Source organism: Rhipicephalus microplus, chromosome 4 (assembly GCF_043290135.1).
Source record: "Rhipicephalus microplus isolate Deutch F79 chromosome 4, USDA_Rmic, whole genome shotgun sequence".
NCBI classification, from domain to species: domain Eukaryota; kingdom Metazoa; phylum Arthropoda; class Arachnida; order Ixodida; family Ixodidae; genus Rhipicephalus; species Rhipicephalus microplus.
The window spans coordinates 29,088,221-29,103,993 of NC_134703.1; the positions used below are offsets into that span (position 1 = coordinate 29,088,221).

Genomic DNA, 15,773 nt, shown 5'->3' on the forward strand with positions numbered 1-15,773 from the left:
TTCGAAACGGTGGCTTTAACGACATACTCCTATTTATAATTTTTAGAGCGCAGATCTTAGGCCCCTACTTCTACATTGAGTGGTGTCGCCGACGGTGGTGTTAGCGACAGACACAAAAAAATAAATAAGAAAAAAATGTCCGCGAATAAATGGTATTTGAACCCAAGCCCTCTGCAGAGCGAAGCTGGTGCTTGAAACTATGTCGCAAAAAAAAACATTAACCATGTTTTAGCTAAAAGCCTCTCGGGCTTTTTTTTTCAATTCTCGTCATAGCACGAACTTTCTTCAGCATTACACAGTGCCAGAATTCATATATATCTATAAATATATCATGGCACAAGAATAGAATAACGACGAGTCATCACACAATGTTGATTAGGCAACGTGTGCGTAGTTTCTTGCTTCCCACCCGCTGCAAAGTAATCATCTATAATTCTTAATCGTCGTCAGCAACATGCATCTTCAGAAAACCGCACATAATATCTTATCCATGTGTAGCAGGTACCTAAGCTACCCACAGGAAGACGAATAATGACAAAGTGGGTGCTGTCCTTCACAAAAGTTATTATTTACGGCACAGTCGATACCATGCATAAAGCCAGAAATTTAAACACAGTTGGTCAGCGCTCTATTTCGAAGCTGCGCTCAAAATTCGCGTCAGAAACTATCTTAATCGTAAGTGAATTTTAAATCTCTTCACGCCTCCATCTTTCCCTAAACTTTCGAAACAGCCGACGGTATGCCAGATCACGTGAGCGCCACTTCGTAGTACTTTTTTTTTTGTCACGCAAACACCGCAACGACAAAGTGAGCACATAGCTCACGTGGTCACGTGATAATCTTCGCTGCTTTTCTCCTTCGCCGCTCGCGCCACCTTTTCGCCCAGGGTCACGTACGCACGAGAAATACGCGGCTTTCACCATAAATATGCAAATAAGGTTGCTCTTACGGGGCATATGCCACCTCTTCAGTCTGTGAAGAACAAAAGCCCAAAAGGCTGATTCTAAAGAGTAAGAAAAAAAACTAATCTCGGCAACTGCAGGTTCTCTAACGAAATTGCCGCTCCTGCCAGTGAAAAAAAGCTCGGGATTCGCACAGCTTTTTGCTCATAAATTGTGTTTGCCTTCGAACGACCGACTTTGATGCTGTACGTGCAGGACATCCCGATTCGCTAGTATCGGCGCTTAGAAAGAACTGCGGCATTGTTCGTATTTTCGAAACAAGTTCGAAAATTTCATGATGAAGCTTCTCCTTTCCCGTTACTTTCCCAGATTATGTACGGTTTCCTTAAGAGTCAGACATAAACAAATAAAAAAATACGTGTTGCCCTTGAAGAAACTTGAATCATGCCGAATAAATTCAAGAATAAATTTTACAGGTGCCAAATAACTGCCCTGCCTTTCTTTGAGTTGGTTCTGCTTAATTCGCTTGCTAATAAACACGCGTGATGATTTAACCGTCACTTCAAGAGAGTATTTCATTCTCGCAAGCTTCAGATTGAATCCCGTGGCGCACAAAAAAAAACTATGCAAGTTCACTTACCAGTCGACTCTAGCTGGTAATTTAGTTTCTCCCAACGCAGGTCGGACACAACCTGAAAAGAGAAAAACGACGTATTATTAACGAGTTCGCAATAAATGAGAGAAATTACCCATTAAAAAACAGTGAGCACCAAAGCTCTTTAGGGACATTGATTATTGATAAAGTAATGTTGATAAAGCTGTAAAACACGAGAACCCTAAAAAAAAATCACAGCATATCTACGATGTGAATGACGGTGAGTGGGCGAAGCTCTGAGGCAATATTATAACGCCCGCACATTGCCCACTCCATCTTGGAATGACGTGACGACACGTGTGTAGAGCATATACAAACTTCTTCATTAATCACAACGCACATATGGCGTTGAGATTTTGGGGCCGTGTTTTCCTTTCATTATATGACCGCCTTACATGATCGGTGAAACGTAAAGCTAAGGGTTCTGGTATGGAATTCGACCCCGAAATTTGACACGTGCCCCTGCAGCTTCGCGAGCTCTCAGCGCCGGATGGGCTTGCCGGCGCTGCCGTTTCGCGGCATCGGCATCGACAGTCTGAATCCGCTCGTTTGCGTTGTCGTGCTGCAGCTGCATGCTCTGTGGGCCCACGCTGCGAGCCGTCATGTCTCCATTCATAACGAAGTGTTATATGCACCACAGTGTCTTCATTCGTAACGGCTCTCTCTCTCATGACCATGAGAGAGAGAGCCGGGAGCGAGCGAGGGTTTTGTAGCTCTTGGGGCGCCGCAGCGATAGAAACAGCGTGCCACGAGCGAAACCCGCGATCATTGTTCTCATCTTCTACGATCGGCGCGTTCAAGGCTGTCGCTCCCGGCGCGTGCAATTGAGCCAGGACAATGGTCATCGGAGGGACAAGGCTCGACCCTGAGGTGTTTCTCCCCTAGAGCCTTTTTCTCACAAAATTCAAGACCACTCCCGCAAAAGCCTGGAATCACTGGAAGCTCACGCTTTCATTTTTTATTTACTCTTCTTTTTATATTATCTTATTTATTTTTATTTGTTTGTTTGTTTGTTTGTTTGTTTATTTCCTTCATTTTTTCTACTTTCTTTGTTTTTTCGGCAGATCTGCAAGGGTTATAGACAGAAGAGTGTCACATGACACTATACTCATACGCATGCACAGGATTCCCCTTCAGGAGAGGCGAAAGTTCGTCGCAGCGCTTCCGCCTCCCTATACCACGTCAATGTGAGAAGCTGACTCTACGCCTCCATCTCACCCCTTCTTTATAATACCGTTGCATGTGGCTGGCTTTCGGCCGATGCTAACTTCTGAGGTTAAACGAATGGAAGAGGTTCAAAATAAATGCAGTATTAGGAGTTAAAATAACGCCAAGCACTCGTTGCAAACAATTGAAAATACGAGCACCACAACCGACATGTTCAACCGAGCAAAATGTTCGCACGCTAACCATGCCATTTGCGCGCGCAAATCTTGAAGATGCAGGCACACACGGATAAAAACATCGGCGACGTTGTCACAGCACATGCGGGGCAGACGAAGTCGTTGTACGGGGGCCAACAATACGAGATAGAACACCGAATTCATATCTTTTCAACGATTACTTGTAATGCATCCCACGAATGTCAAGTTTTTTGCTCGAACACTTAACGTTATGAACGAATTAGCACTCGCCATTTGGAATTAGCCGCTATGCTCTCTAAACGGTAATTTATGTCTTTCCTCCTGACATTTCTCACGGCAGCACACACGGCATCTCTGTCGGCATAAGGATAAAAATGCATCTAAACTATACAGAAGGGTCCCTTTTGTACTTATTGTGCCGGCTCCACGAACTCTTACGAAAGCGGTCATGAAACAAATTCGGAGAATGATTTGTGATGCCGCTAAAAGAGATGCCCCCCCAGTCCGAGCGTTCAAGAACCTCGGCAGACCAAACAAAACTTTTTTTGTTTTTCTGTCGAGCACACGAGACACAGAATAGCCGGGAAAAAAATAAATAAAAACGCAAACATAGCGGGGACAAAGGGCGACAGTGTCGTAAGTTTACAAACGACCCCCGTTCTGCGTCTTTCGAGATGCGCGCCTCGGTGCAAGAGAAAAACAACCAGTTAACGGGCGATTGCCCCGACTTTCTTTTTATCTTTCACTCGACACAAAGGAGAATGGAGAACCACATCTTTCGGCGCTTGCACAGAAGGAGCCTCCCCCCCAAAACAAAAACAAAAAGTTGGCCAAGCACATCGATCGATCGCGACAAGGCGGCTCTTCTTGAGGAGGAATCGACGACCCAACAAATATTGCGGCTTCGTAACAACCTGCCTCACAGAGGCTTCGGAACATAGCCGTCGCCGCGACGACCTCCGGCAGGTCAACACTCGCGCACCACCGTTTACGCTGTCCTGCTTTTAGAGTCAAAAGACTTTCCTTCATTCGTTCACAACCGACCTCTATGGAGGCGGCAACAAAGACAAACCCTGCCCCGCCACGGTGGTCTAGTGGCTAAGGTACTCGGCTGCTGACCCGCAGGTCGCGGGTTCAAATCCCGGCTGCGGCGGCTGCATTCCCGATGGAGGCGGAAATGTTGTAGGCCCGTGTGCTCAGATTCGGGAGCACGTTAAAAGAACCCCAGGTGGTCGAAATTTCCGGAGCCCTCCACTACGGCGTCTCTCATAATCAAATAGATGTTTTGAGACGTTAAACCCCACAAATCAATCAATCAATCAACAAAGACAAACCCCGCACCGTGCACCCGTTTTTGCACCCAAATGGGGCGTCTAATTGAAACGCTCTGTCACACGATGAACGTGCAGCGTTTATCGTGTGACAGAGCTTGTGAAATATCGCAAACCACCGGCCTCTGTGATCATTAAGTCATAGTGCTTTTCTGTGTGTGTGCTACGCGTGGGTGTGCGTGTGTGTAAGTGCAAACGTCATCGACTCTGGTCATTGTCGTCGAAGTCATTGGCTCTTGGTAAATCTACATACCCGCCGTCACTCTACTGCTGGCTGGGCCTGTATTTGAAGTTATAGCAGGCAGCTGTGGTCGACTTTACGCTGATATTTCTTTTTAGGAGAGACTGTTGTTTGTGCAGAGCCTTGTTAAGTTCAAACAATCATAGCGAACAGCGTTGCAAATTTGGACTATCTAACGCTTACTGTATGGGTTGCACAATGACACAAGCTGTGTAATGGCTGAATTCAGAATGCATGGCTTCAACAACAACAACAACAACAACAACAACAACAAGAAATAAAGAAAAGTTTATTACCATCTACTGTATTTTTGCTTGTGCGTTCGCTTTCTTCTTTTGCATCGTTTTTTATACCTAAATTAATAGGAAAATTTCGCAATCATAGTCTGCATGTTCCAACCTTTCTCCCACGTGATTTCAGAACAGACAACTGAAATTTTATTTTATTTATTTAGTACATACTGCGAACCATAAATGGTCCAAGCAGAAAGGGCACATCACATACAAAAAAAAACAGGAATAACATCAACCATACATGATGCAATTCACTCTACTTAATTCACAATGAATGGGGATCACATAATTTGTTCCGATCAGACACTCTCCGTGGAAAGAAAGAATACATAAAGACATCAGTTCTCGTGAAATATGGGGTAAGCAAATTGGGATGGTGATGTCGGGTCTGCCTAGTTGATAGGAAAGATAGATACGGTGATGGATCAATGGCGAGTTTATTGTTAAGTAACAAGAAAAGGAAATCAAGCCGTTGTTTGAGTCTGCGCGAAGCAAGTGGCCGAATGTCATTTGCAGTCATTAGTGCAGAGGGTGAATCAGATGGTAAGTATTTGTAGTATATAAAACGAACTGCTTTCCTTTGAACCCGCTCAATTTTATCAATATTAAACTTAGTGTAAGGATCCCATACTATGCTGGCGTATTCTAATTTAGGTCTTACAAGATAAAAATAACTAAGAAGCTTTACATTTGGAGGGCAGTTACGCAGTTTATGTCTTAAAAAGCCGAGTTTTCGGAGGGCAGCTGAACATATATGTTGTCTATGTGGACGTTCCAGGATAAATTATTAGTTATGGTCAAGCCCAAATATTTATAGCTAGTGACCTCTCTCAGGGATGACGGCCCTAGTTTGTAGATATAGTCTAGCGGATTTTTTGACGTGTCAGACGCATACAGACACTTTTGTCTACGTTAAGGGTCATTCCCCATTCATTACACCACTGATCTATATTGGAAAGATTTGTGTTAAGTTCGTTTTGGTCATGAACAGAGTAAATATCACGAAACAAAACACAATCATCGGCAAATAATCTAATTTGTACTGTAGGTGTTATGACATTGACAATATCGTTGATATAAATGAGAAAAGGCAATTGCCCCAGTACACTTCCCTGGGGCACACCTAAAGAGACATGAAGAGATGGTGAACGGTGGTCATTAATGGCAACAAACTGTGACCGGTTAGTAAGATATTCGGCCATCCAGTTTACGAGAATGTCTAGAAGGCCAATCCGCTTAAGTTTTTGAATCAGTTTATCGTGAGGTACTCTGTCAAACGCTTTACTGAAATCTAAGAAAATTATGTCAGTTTACCTATTGTTATCAATATTTAGCGCAAATGAGTAGATTACTGTAACCAATGGCGTTACTGTGCAAAACAAATGAAATAGGGTAAATATAAATAATTTTGTCTCGCTGTTTGCCCTCTTTCTCTTATCCACATTTATTACTGCCATATGAGCAACGTGACAGCAGTCGTGCCATTTCATCGCTTTTCACTCATGCCCTCGGCGTACCGGACGCGATGAAAATTCTACGACTGAACGCTTACTCCCGGACTTCTCTTTTTTTCTTCACGCATTCGTTACGCTTTCGCAACATTTTGTTTTATTTCCTCTCCTGATAGTCTCCAAATGTCGCTGAAATTGCGCCTGGATGCACCACCGGCGAGCAAATGTGCAGAGCTCGGTGAATCAAGCTATTTCGTAACACTTCGAACGAACAGTAAACAACGAAATTGCCTACTGCACAAAAGCTCAGCGCTGTTAGTGCCCCGTGCCGCAGAGCGATCTATCTATCTATCTATCTATCTATCTATCTATCTATCTATCTATCTATCTATCTATCTATCTATCTATCTGTCTGTCTGTCTGTCTGTCTGTCTGTCTGTCTGTCTGTCTGTCTGTCTGTCTGTCTGTCTGTCTGTCTGTCCGTCCGCCCGTCCGCCCGCCCCTTTTTCCGTCCGTCCGTCCGTCCGTCCGTCCGTCCGTCCGCCCACCTGCCTGCCCCTGCCTGCCTGCCTGCCTGCTTACCCCCCCCCCCCCCCCGCCTGCCCACTCGTTTGTTTGCCTGCCCACCTGCCAGCCTGCTTCCCTGCTACCGCCCACACGGCACCTTTCTCGTTAGTGGCAAGCGTTTCGGTTTGATATGAACTGATTTAAACAAAATATACACACTTGATATCTACGCTGATATCTACTTTATACTCGGAGGCAACTTTCTGTGGAGATGAAGGGAAAACTTTGGGGGCTGAGCTAACTGCTTTTTCTTAATATGCTAAAGTAGTCTCCGATAAACTTGTTTCGGTTTCAGTTTCGTCGTGACGAATGCGTGTTTTCGGCAGTTCATTTCCTCGCATGTGCTCCTAGGTAGGTTGCGTTGAACATCGATTACCGAGCATGCCGGCATATTAGCGTTTCGTCCCTTACGCATTAATTTGACTGTCATTCTATGTCGTCTAAAAGTGACGTGAATATTTTCAGCGCTGCAGTTTTTAGGCAGTTTACTGATAGGTAAACTGATCTAGAGCTGAAAACTGACCAGTGTAACATGCTTGCTATAGCGCGGGCGCGTTAAACCGAAAGAGCAGCTCGCACATCCCGCGCCGCGAAGCTGAATAGTCTGGATCGTGTTTAGTTATGCCGGTATCAAAAGGCATCGGTGGCCCGGTGGCCACACGCTCCGCGGCTCATTAAAACACACGCTCATTAAACACGCTCATTAAAACCGTACATTAAAACCACACGCTCATTAAAACCGTACAAGCACGGGGTCATTTCTCACGATACTGAATGGAGCCAGTTATGTACACCTCGGGATATATAAATCGTATGTTGCACTCGCTAGGTTACCTACTTACAATATAGAAGGCATGCAAGTACCGGCAGGTGTTGAAAATGTCATGCTTTCCGAAAAACTACACAATTCGCACTAGTTCTAAAGTTCAAAAACAAATAATCCGCCTTGAGCCGTGCGACAGTACGCTCATGCACGCCAGTAACCTGGCTAAACAAGCGATACACGGAAGGGACGGAGAGTCCCGGTATAGCGTCGTTCTCATTTAGGCATACACGTTGCCAACCGATTGCTTGGTTTGTTGCGACAGCTCTCGGTACTCATGCTTCTTGAATATTTTGTGCGGAGAGTTGTCTTATATTTGTTGTCTTATTTTTGTCTTTGAAGGTGTACGCTTTGCAGCTAGCTCAACATTTTGCCACTTTGAAGGCAGCGAGAAAGAGACAAAGAAGACGGCGAGTGGAAGGAGGCAATGCCAGACAGGAATTTAGAAAAAAAAAAGCCATTCATTGTTAGGATCCAACCAACAAAAAAGGTTATTTCTCGTCCCCTTTGATTCCGTTTAATTTAGGTCTAAATCAATAAACTGTGGTTCGCAAAAACCACATATTCTGTATTCAGTGCTTCCCTTGGTATAATCATCCCTGGGTCCATTACTGCAGCTAAAAAGGAAACGAACCTCTCGAACATTTTTTTTTCTTATTTCGTACTATCATTAGTGAGAAACATTTATCTACACGATGGTAACTGTTTACGCTATAATTTATTCTAACAGAATCAGTAAATTGGGCTACCTACATAAAGACAGAAGCACTGTAATGAAGTAGCTGAATAGAGAGACAGAGAGAAAAGGAAAGGCCGGGAGGTTAACCAGATATTGGCATCTGATTTGCTACCCAGCGCAGGGGGCGGGAAAATAGGGGCAAGAAAGAGGGGGTAGATAGAGAGAAAGAAAAAACTGAAAATGTCTGTATACGAAGCATTCTGGAGTGCTTCATTTTAATTTAACGCTGTATCCAACTATATAGCATCCATTCAATCGATTAGTTATTAGGCCGAAAACCGTGTTTGCCACCTACACGAAAACTGAACCGGCATAGTTTTTATACTCCTAATATATATAGCAAGAGTAGATGTTCTGCACACTCGCATGACCACTTATGAGGCTGGCGGTGCCACTGCATCAACAAAAGGCTCCGCTGAATGGCCCTGTCACGAGGCGGTTTAGCCGACTGAGCTAGACGGAGCCTCGAATGGGTATTGATTATGAAAAGCAGAGATCCGAGAGAGCATTAGATTACGAAAGACATCACTTCTATTCGCGTGCCTGACTTTGGTCGCTATGGTTCAGAATTGGTCGATACCGTTTCCCTCCAGTCGGCGATGCTTTGCTCTACTTCATCTCGGCAGCACTGCTTGCTCTATGCCAATCTGTACAATTACTGACGACGAACAGCGCTCAGTTTCGTGTAAAAGAATGTGTGTATTCAGAAGAGTAAAAATGAGCACACGGAAGCTTAGCGTTAAACGGCCATGAACAGAAACAGCTTTTGGAGATCAGTGGTATCGCCTCTCAGTAGTAAAACAGAGAGTACACGTAACGCGTTAGGGTGAAAACCTTATGTGGCTCAGAAGGTGGTAAGTCCGCCATCCGCCGTCTCGCGGCACACTCAGCCACGCGACGATGTCAACACGAACGTAGCCACATCACTTAGTCACGTCAAGGCAGCGTGCTAAGCGTAATAAAAAATATTTCCGAATGTGGCGGCGCTAGCAAATGTATATTAAATAAAGAGGGGAAATTAGAAGGGGCCTACACGTATGCAGACTGCAGTTAGCTGGGAATCTAGTATATGTGATGGAATAACGGTACACAACATCTCGATCTTTTGCAGGGGGGGGGGGGGGGGGGAGTGTTCTTAAAGAGAAAAGAAAAGTGAGCCCCGTAACTGTCTCTCAGTGGGAGGACACCTCAACAGTAGCTCACGAGGAATGGAGATAGAGAAGGAAATAAAGGGACACGATTAAAAGGTGGAGAGATAGAGAGAGAGGAAGGAGAGAGCGAGGTGGTGGGACAAGGAGCGACGGAAGTAAGGAGAAGACAGGACAGATGGACACGGTTGCAGAAGTCCGAGGACGGGGCACCACTGGCGAGAACTCTTGTCGGCGACAGGAGATGGCGCAGGGCTAATCCAGTCGGCCAGAGCTACGCTGTCGTCGTCGTAGGGGACCGGCGGCAGGAGGTGGCGTAGGACCAACCCAGTCGGCCAGAGCTACGCTGTCGTCGTCGTAGGGGACCGGTGGCAGGAGGTGGCGTAGGACCAACCCAGTCGCCAAGAGCTACGCTGTCGTCGGAGATCGCGAGGGCACAACCGGTCGGCACGGAATCCAGCGAGTGAGTCCGAATTTTCGCACGGCATTCTTTATTTCGTACTGTTTGCTGTGCATAGACACATGACTTGTTCTACATATATGGTGGTGCACTGTGCTTTTCATATTTTAGTTTGTAAAATGTCTTGTTTACCCCTTTGCAAAATTGAAGCAGAAATATTCCAAGTTATGTCATGTGAAAGGAGCTTACCGGACCGTCGCTTTAAGACGAAATCTCCTTGCCTACTCACCCCCTTTTCACACCCTCCCCCCCCCCAAAAAATTAAAAAGAACACTTGTAAAATGAAGTCCAGGCTTACATGAAGTTCTTATCGTTAAGTGAGATACTAATTCAGCATTATTCAGGTTAATCGAAGCTGAAAACTGAAAAACATAAGAGAGAAATGAGGAGGGGGATGCATAAAGGTACGTTAACCAGAACAGCATCCGATTGGTTACCTCACAGGCGAAGGCGGAAAGCGACAAAGAAGAGAAGGAGAAATAAAGTTAGCGTTCAACGTGTGTATGTACACGCGCGCGGACAGCGCTACCAAGTTGATTGCACCCGCGCGATACAATCATTTTCGAAGCACCTGAAAGTGCTTTTCACTACCTTTAGGGCAATGTGTGCAAACCCTCACTGTTTCACTGTCTTCGATCCTGAGTACAAAGACAATCAATGTATACACAGCGCATTCAGGCGGCTGCATACTCGTCATCCAGGCGTGCGTCGGCAGTGCGGCGAACGAGTCGTGCATCAACTGGATTATGTAAGGCGCTCTTTCTATTTCTAATCAAAGATCATCCGCTATTTATACATCTCATATCATTGTTATCCTGAAATATCGTTCCGAATTTCCTTTGCCGGGTAAATTTCGAGCATAGTTTTACTGACAACTGCGTGATCGCGCTGAAGTGTGTGAAAATCGCCACAAGTCAGAAGACCTCGTTAAAAGCCCCCTCCCGCACCCCAAAAAAAGAAAAGAAAGAAAGAAAGAAAGAAAGAAAGAAAGAAAAAAAGAAAGAAAGAAAGAAAGAAAGAAAGAAAGAAAGAAAGAAAGAAAGAAAGAAAGAAAGAAAGAAAGAAAGAAAGAAAGAAAGAAAGAAAGAAAGAAAGAAAGAAATGATATATCGGAACTATAGTTTGCAGGTTTAGCGAGAAAGCGGTTAAGGCAAAAAGCGGCATCCGCTGTGGGCGGCGGCCGAACTATTGTGCGAAAAATTGAAACATGCGATACAATGGGCACCGCCTTATATGGACAAGTTCAAGGACATAATGTCTTGAGATTGCATTGCCTTTTGAAAACAGACGCAATTAGTACGGGATGTTCCTAAATATGAGGTTTATACTTGATAGCAGGCTTTTCATAACACAACTTATATAAAGCAGTGGTTTTCAAAAAAGAGAGGATGACTTGAGCCGGTTTTGTACGAGTCACACGCAATCTCAAGCATCGCTATTTAGAATAGAGAAGTTTCTTTTTTTTGTTTCAGTTTCAGTTTCGGTTCGCTGATTACATATGCATCAGTTACGAAACACCTGTACGCAGATGAGGGCCCCAAGGTATAAATTCTGCAAAGGGGATTTTGCTATGGCTCCTATTCACCAATTTACGCGCTTTTTGCAGACGCAAGAAAAGTAAATTACCACCATTATGAAATTATTACACGAGAACACTCTTCAGCAGGAATTATTGAATACTGTAGCGTTGACTCGCCTTCTGAGATGTTAAGATAGTCTAATGGTAGCACTGGGCACAGGCCTGTGTTCCGAACTATATGTGCTCGAAATAACATGTTTACGCTGGCCATAAATTTAACAGCCAAGTTTGTCCACAAAGCGTTCAGTGTCATCAAGAAAGAAAGGGAACGACTGCCCATTATGGAACGCTCGAATTACATAAATAAAAAGGAAGCTTCTTTTTGGGTTTCTTGGTGCATGCGAAGTATTTGGTATCGTGCTCAAAAAAAAAGAACATCATGAACTTCCTGTGCCAGCTTCGCACTGTCGACCCTCGTGTGCTCACAGCCCATGATATGCTTTCCGTGAAACGGAATTCTGCGAAGCATAAACGTGGTTTGAAGTCGGTTGTAAGATACTGCTGGTACTCACATGGTGACGCATAGTTTTTGTTGCGTATTTGTTTTTTAATTTGAAAGGTCTCTCAACGGTATATATATATATATATATATATATATATATATATATATATATATATATATATATATATATATATATATATATATATATATATATGTGTGTGTGTGTGTGTGTGTGTGTGTGTGTGTGTGTGTGTGTGTGTGTGTGTGTGTGTGTGCGTGTGTGTTTGTGTGCGTGCGTGCGCGTGTGTGCGTGTGTGTGTGTGTGTGCGTGTGTGTGTGTGTGTGTGTGTGTGTGTGTGTGTGTGTGTGTGTGTGTGTGTGTGTGTGTGTGTGTGTGTGTGTGTGTGTGTGTGTGCGTGTGTGTGTGTGTGTGTGCGCGCGCGCGCGTGCAGAAGGCCGTTTGAGATGCCCGATACCGTTTGAGCTGTTGCTTTCGGTATCACTAAAAACCCTTCCGCTATATGGCGCCAGTGGCGTCTTAGGCAGCGCTCTAAAGTATGAGATTACCAGACAGTAAATACTAAATGCTAGGACCCCAAAATGCTTTATTTTACAATGACCTGTTGTGCATGGTAAAGCAGTATTACACGTATTGAGTCACGTACAAGGAACTGTCATCTACTGACGAACCAACATATATCAAATTATTGTGCATATCGAAGATTTGTAACATTTGCCTTAAATACATTTACACACATAAAACATTTTGCACACAGAACAAGGTATATACAAATCTATTTTGTGATCTCTGTTCAGATTCGATATATTCTCTTCCAACTGCATTTGCTGTATAGAACACGCGACCTCAAAAACTGTCTTGTATCCATCCTGAACTTAACATTTAGAGGTGGCCGCGGTTACACTCTAACTATGTCCGTAATACACGCCCAACTATACAAGGTGACCCCTCGAGTCCTTCATCTGCACAAATCTGAATGCACGGTCTACATACTTTATTGCATGCGCTAGCATCAATTGTCTTCTCAGACGCGGCGTTTCGCCAGCCGCCTTGTCTGTTGCTTCACGGTGCAGCGATTCAAACGCTGCACGCTACACCTTCTACGAACGTTCATTAAAAAGGCAGTACGTTTCAAGAAAGAAGCTCAAATTACGTCTGGGATTCTTTGACAGGAGCCCGAAGCCCAAATTCAATTACAACTTGGTAATTTGATTTTAACGCTGCCTCGGCGTCAGACCTTGCCATGGAAACTGAGAGTCCCTTATCGGACGAGGCATTTTAAAAGCACGTGCCGCGGTGGGTTCAACTGTATTTTGTAACATCATGAATATTCACCCAACATTTCCGACAGTTTCATTAATGGTAAATAAAAAAAGAAAGCTTTCGTCATCTATCTACTTGTGAACCGTTAACGAATCAATTCTGTCTCTCGAGTGATTCTTTCTAATCCGCGACTCTGCATGTGCCTTGGTATGCTCTTTTATATAAGACTCTATCTGCGCAGTCGAACAACATAACGTTTTCCATTACAGTTCGCTATAGAATTTTTTTTAAAATTTTGAGTTTTCTATTATTATCAAGATATCCGGCTGAATATCGATGATTGCAATGGAGTAACTTGCCAAAACTGCAGATTGTGCACACTCGGCACAACGTGGTTTCCCATGCAAAGCCTTTCGGGCACTTTCGCACAATTTCATAATTTCAATTGACGTCACTTTTCATCCTTGCACGAAGAAACCCGTAAAAAAAATCATCCACGCAGTCGCATTAACGGCAATAAAATCGATATATAAAACGTTTGCCCTCACTGCCATTATTGGACCGAAAACGTCTTCTGCGTCTTCTCTTCTATAGTGCGCGATCACTCAGTAATACAGAAAAAAAATACAAAGGCTGGCCTCTCCCAATGCTCGAGGTTTCAGAAGGACGGCTATACATGACCTAGTTCACGTAGGTTCATTGGTGAAACAGCGCAACTTGAGGAAGATGGACAACACGCGCGGCGCAGGGTTACAACCCTGAACAGGGTAATCTAATCTGATATATATATATATATATATATATATATATATATATATATATATATATATATATATATATATATATATATATAAGGGAAAGAAGTGTATACCTAAGGGCTCGTTTTTCCGTGTTTTAACACAATATTAATGAGATATAACAGACAGTAATGCCAAGGAATGTACAGGGGAAGTTATTAAAACCAATGGAATGTAAATAAGAAGAAAGAAAAGTGGATGAAAAAATTACCAACTGTGATATATATATATATATATATATATATATATATATATATATATATATATATATATATATATATATATATATATATATATATATATATATATATATATATATATATATATATATATATATATATATATATATATACGGAACATGGAAGTGCAAGAATCACCGTTGCTTCATGGGTTTTAACGTCCACGACAACGCGAAACATGAAAGAAAAAGCGGCCTACTAAAGCGACGCTAAACCGCCAAACTTATTGAGATAGTTTAACAAGAAATGAAAGGAACGTCGTCTGTCCTGATGCTCCAGCCACATACAGAGGTGGGAAAAGTAAAATTCTTTGCGCTCCTCTTCCGTTCCGCAGCTCGAACGTTAGGACAGTTTTAAAGCTATGCTATATAGCAGTACGCAATGCTCGACACGCACTGTCGGTTCCCCAAAGAAACACGACGAGCGGGAATTCCAAGCGCTCCGGCACCTTAGCGCGCGGTGCAGAGAACGCGTGCAGTCTGCGCATTCTTGGATGTTTACACTCACGCGGAGATTTCTCTATTTTTTTTTTTCAGCGTTTGCTTCGTCGCATTGCGATCGTATGCACTCCTGGGCACGTACGGAGTCCGGTGGCAGCGTTCGCCATCCGTGAGAGCTTTACATGGAAAACGCCTTTAGACCCGGCCGCCCGAACGTGCGATGCCTGGCAACGAGCACGGCTCCTCGGCAGTGCACGGGCAACGTAACCGCACTTCTCTCTTTCCTCGGCTGGCAATGGGTGAAATGCGCTGTTGTGCATCCAACAAACAGCCTTTGCGACCTCGGCCATAGCGGCTCGGCATTCGCGTGTTTCCCAATCACGTATACATGCAAGCGTATAACCGGCGCCTGCAGAGAGAGGCATCACTTCGGGAAAGACGGCTGCGGGTGACGATGCGTTTCGGAGAGTGCCATGGTTTCGGCGGATAGAGTCACGTCACGGAGGACATTGAGTTCAGGCTGCTTTGTATCGTTCAGTGACGAAGCTACGTTATGCTACAGAAAAGACTGAAAAGGAAACATTACCTGGATCTGCCTATATAACTGGCTTGTTAGAATGAAGCGAAGATGTTCATGCCAAAAAGAGCTTATTCTGGGACGAGTTGGTGCCCGAATTTGCTAAACATGGTAATTTTGGCGCAAAGCTAAAAACACGAAAAGGAACATTGCAAAGAAAGAGACAGTGGACAGTTTTTTTTTTTTTTTCCTGTGTTTTACACTGAAAGCTGTGACATCACAACAACGGCCGGTTTTGGCACCGTATACAAGTTGTCTGCCAACAGCGCCGGGGTCCGTAACCGCTATTGTACGAAATAAGAAATAAAAAAGCAAAATAAAAAAATTATGCAGTGCGGAACGGGGTTCGAACATCGATCCTCGCCGGAGCAGCCCAATATTCAACCACCGTCATGTCTGTGCTCGAAACTCTTTTTGCAAAAATGCCTTAAACGTCTGCCATG

General features: G+C 44.0%; 1 protein-coding gene across 3 annotated transcripts in view; it reads right to left on the reverse strand.

Moving 5' to 3' along the window:
- Window positions 1-15,773, reverse strand: part of Dgk (diacyl glycerol kinase 1) — a 422,138-nt gene that overhangs the window by 331,119 nt on the left and 75,246 nt on the right. For all 3 annotated transcript variants that reach the window (XM_075892403.1, XM_075892402.1, XM_075892401.1), the window contains exon 2: window positions 1,543-1,594. The gene's annotated coding sequence lies outside the window, so the exon portion shown is untranslated. The remainder of the gene's footprint in view (window positions 1-1,542; window positions 1,595-15,773) is intronic.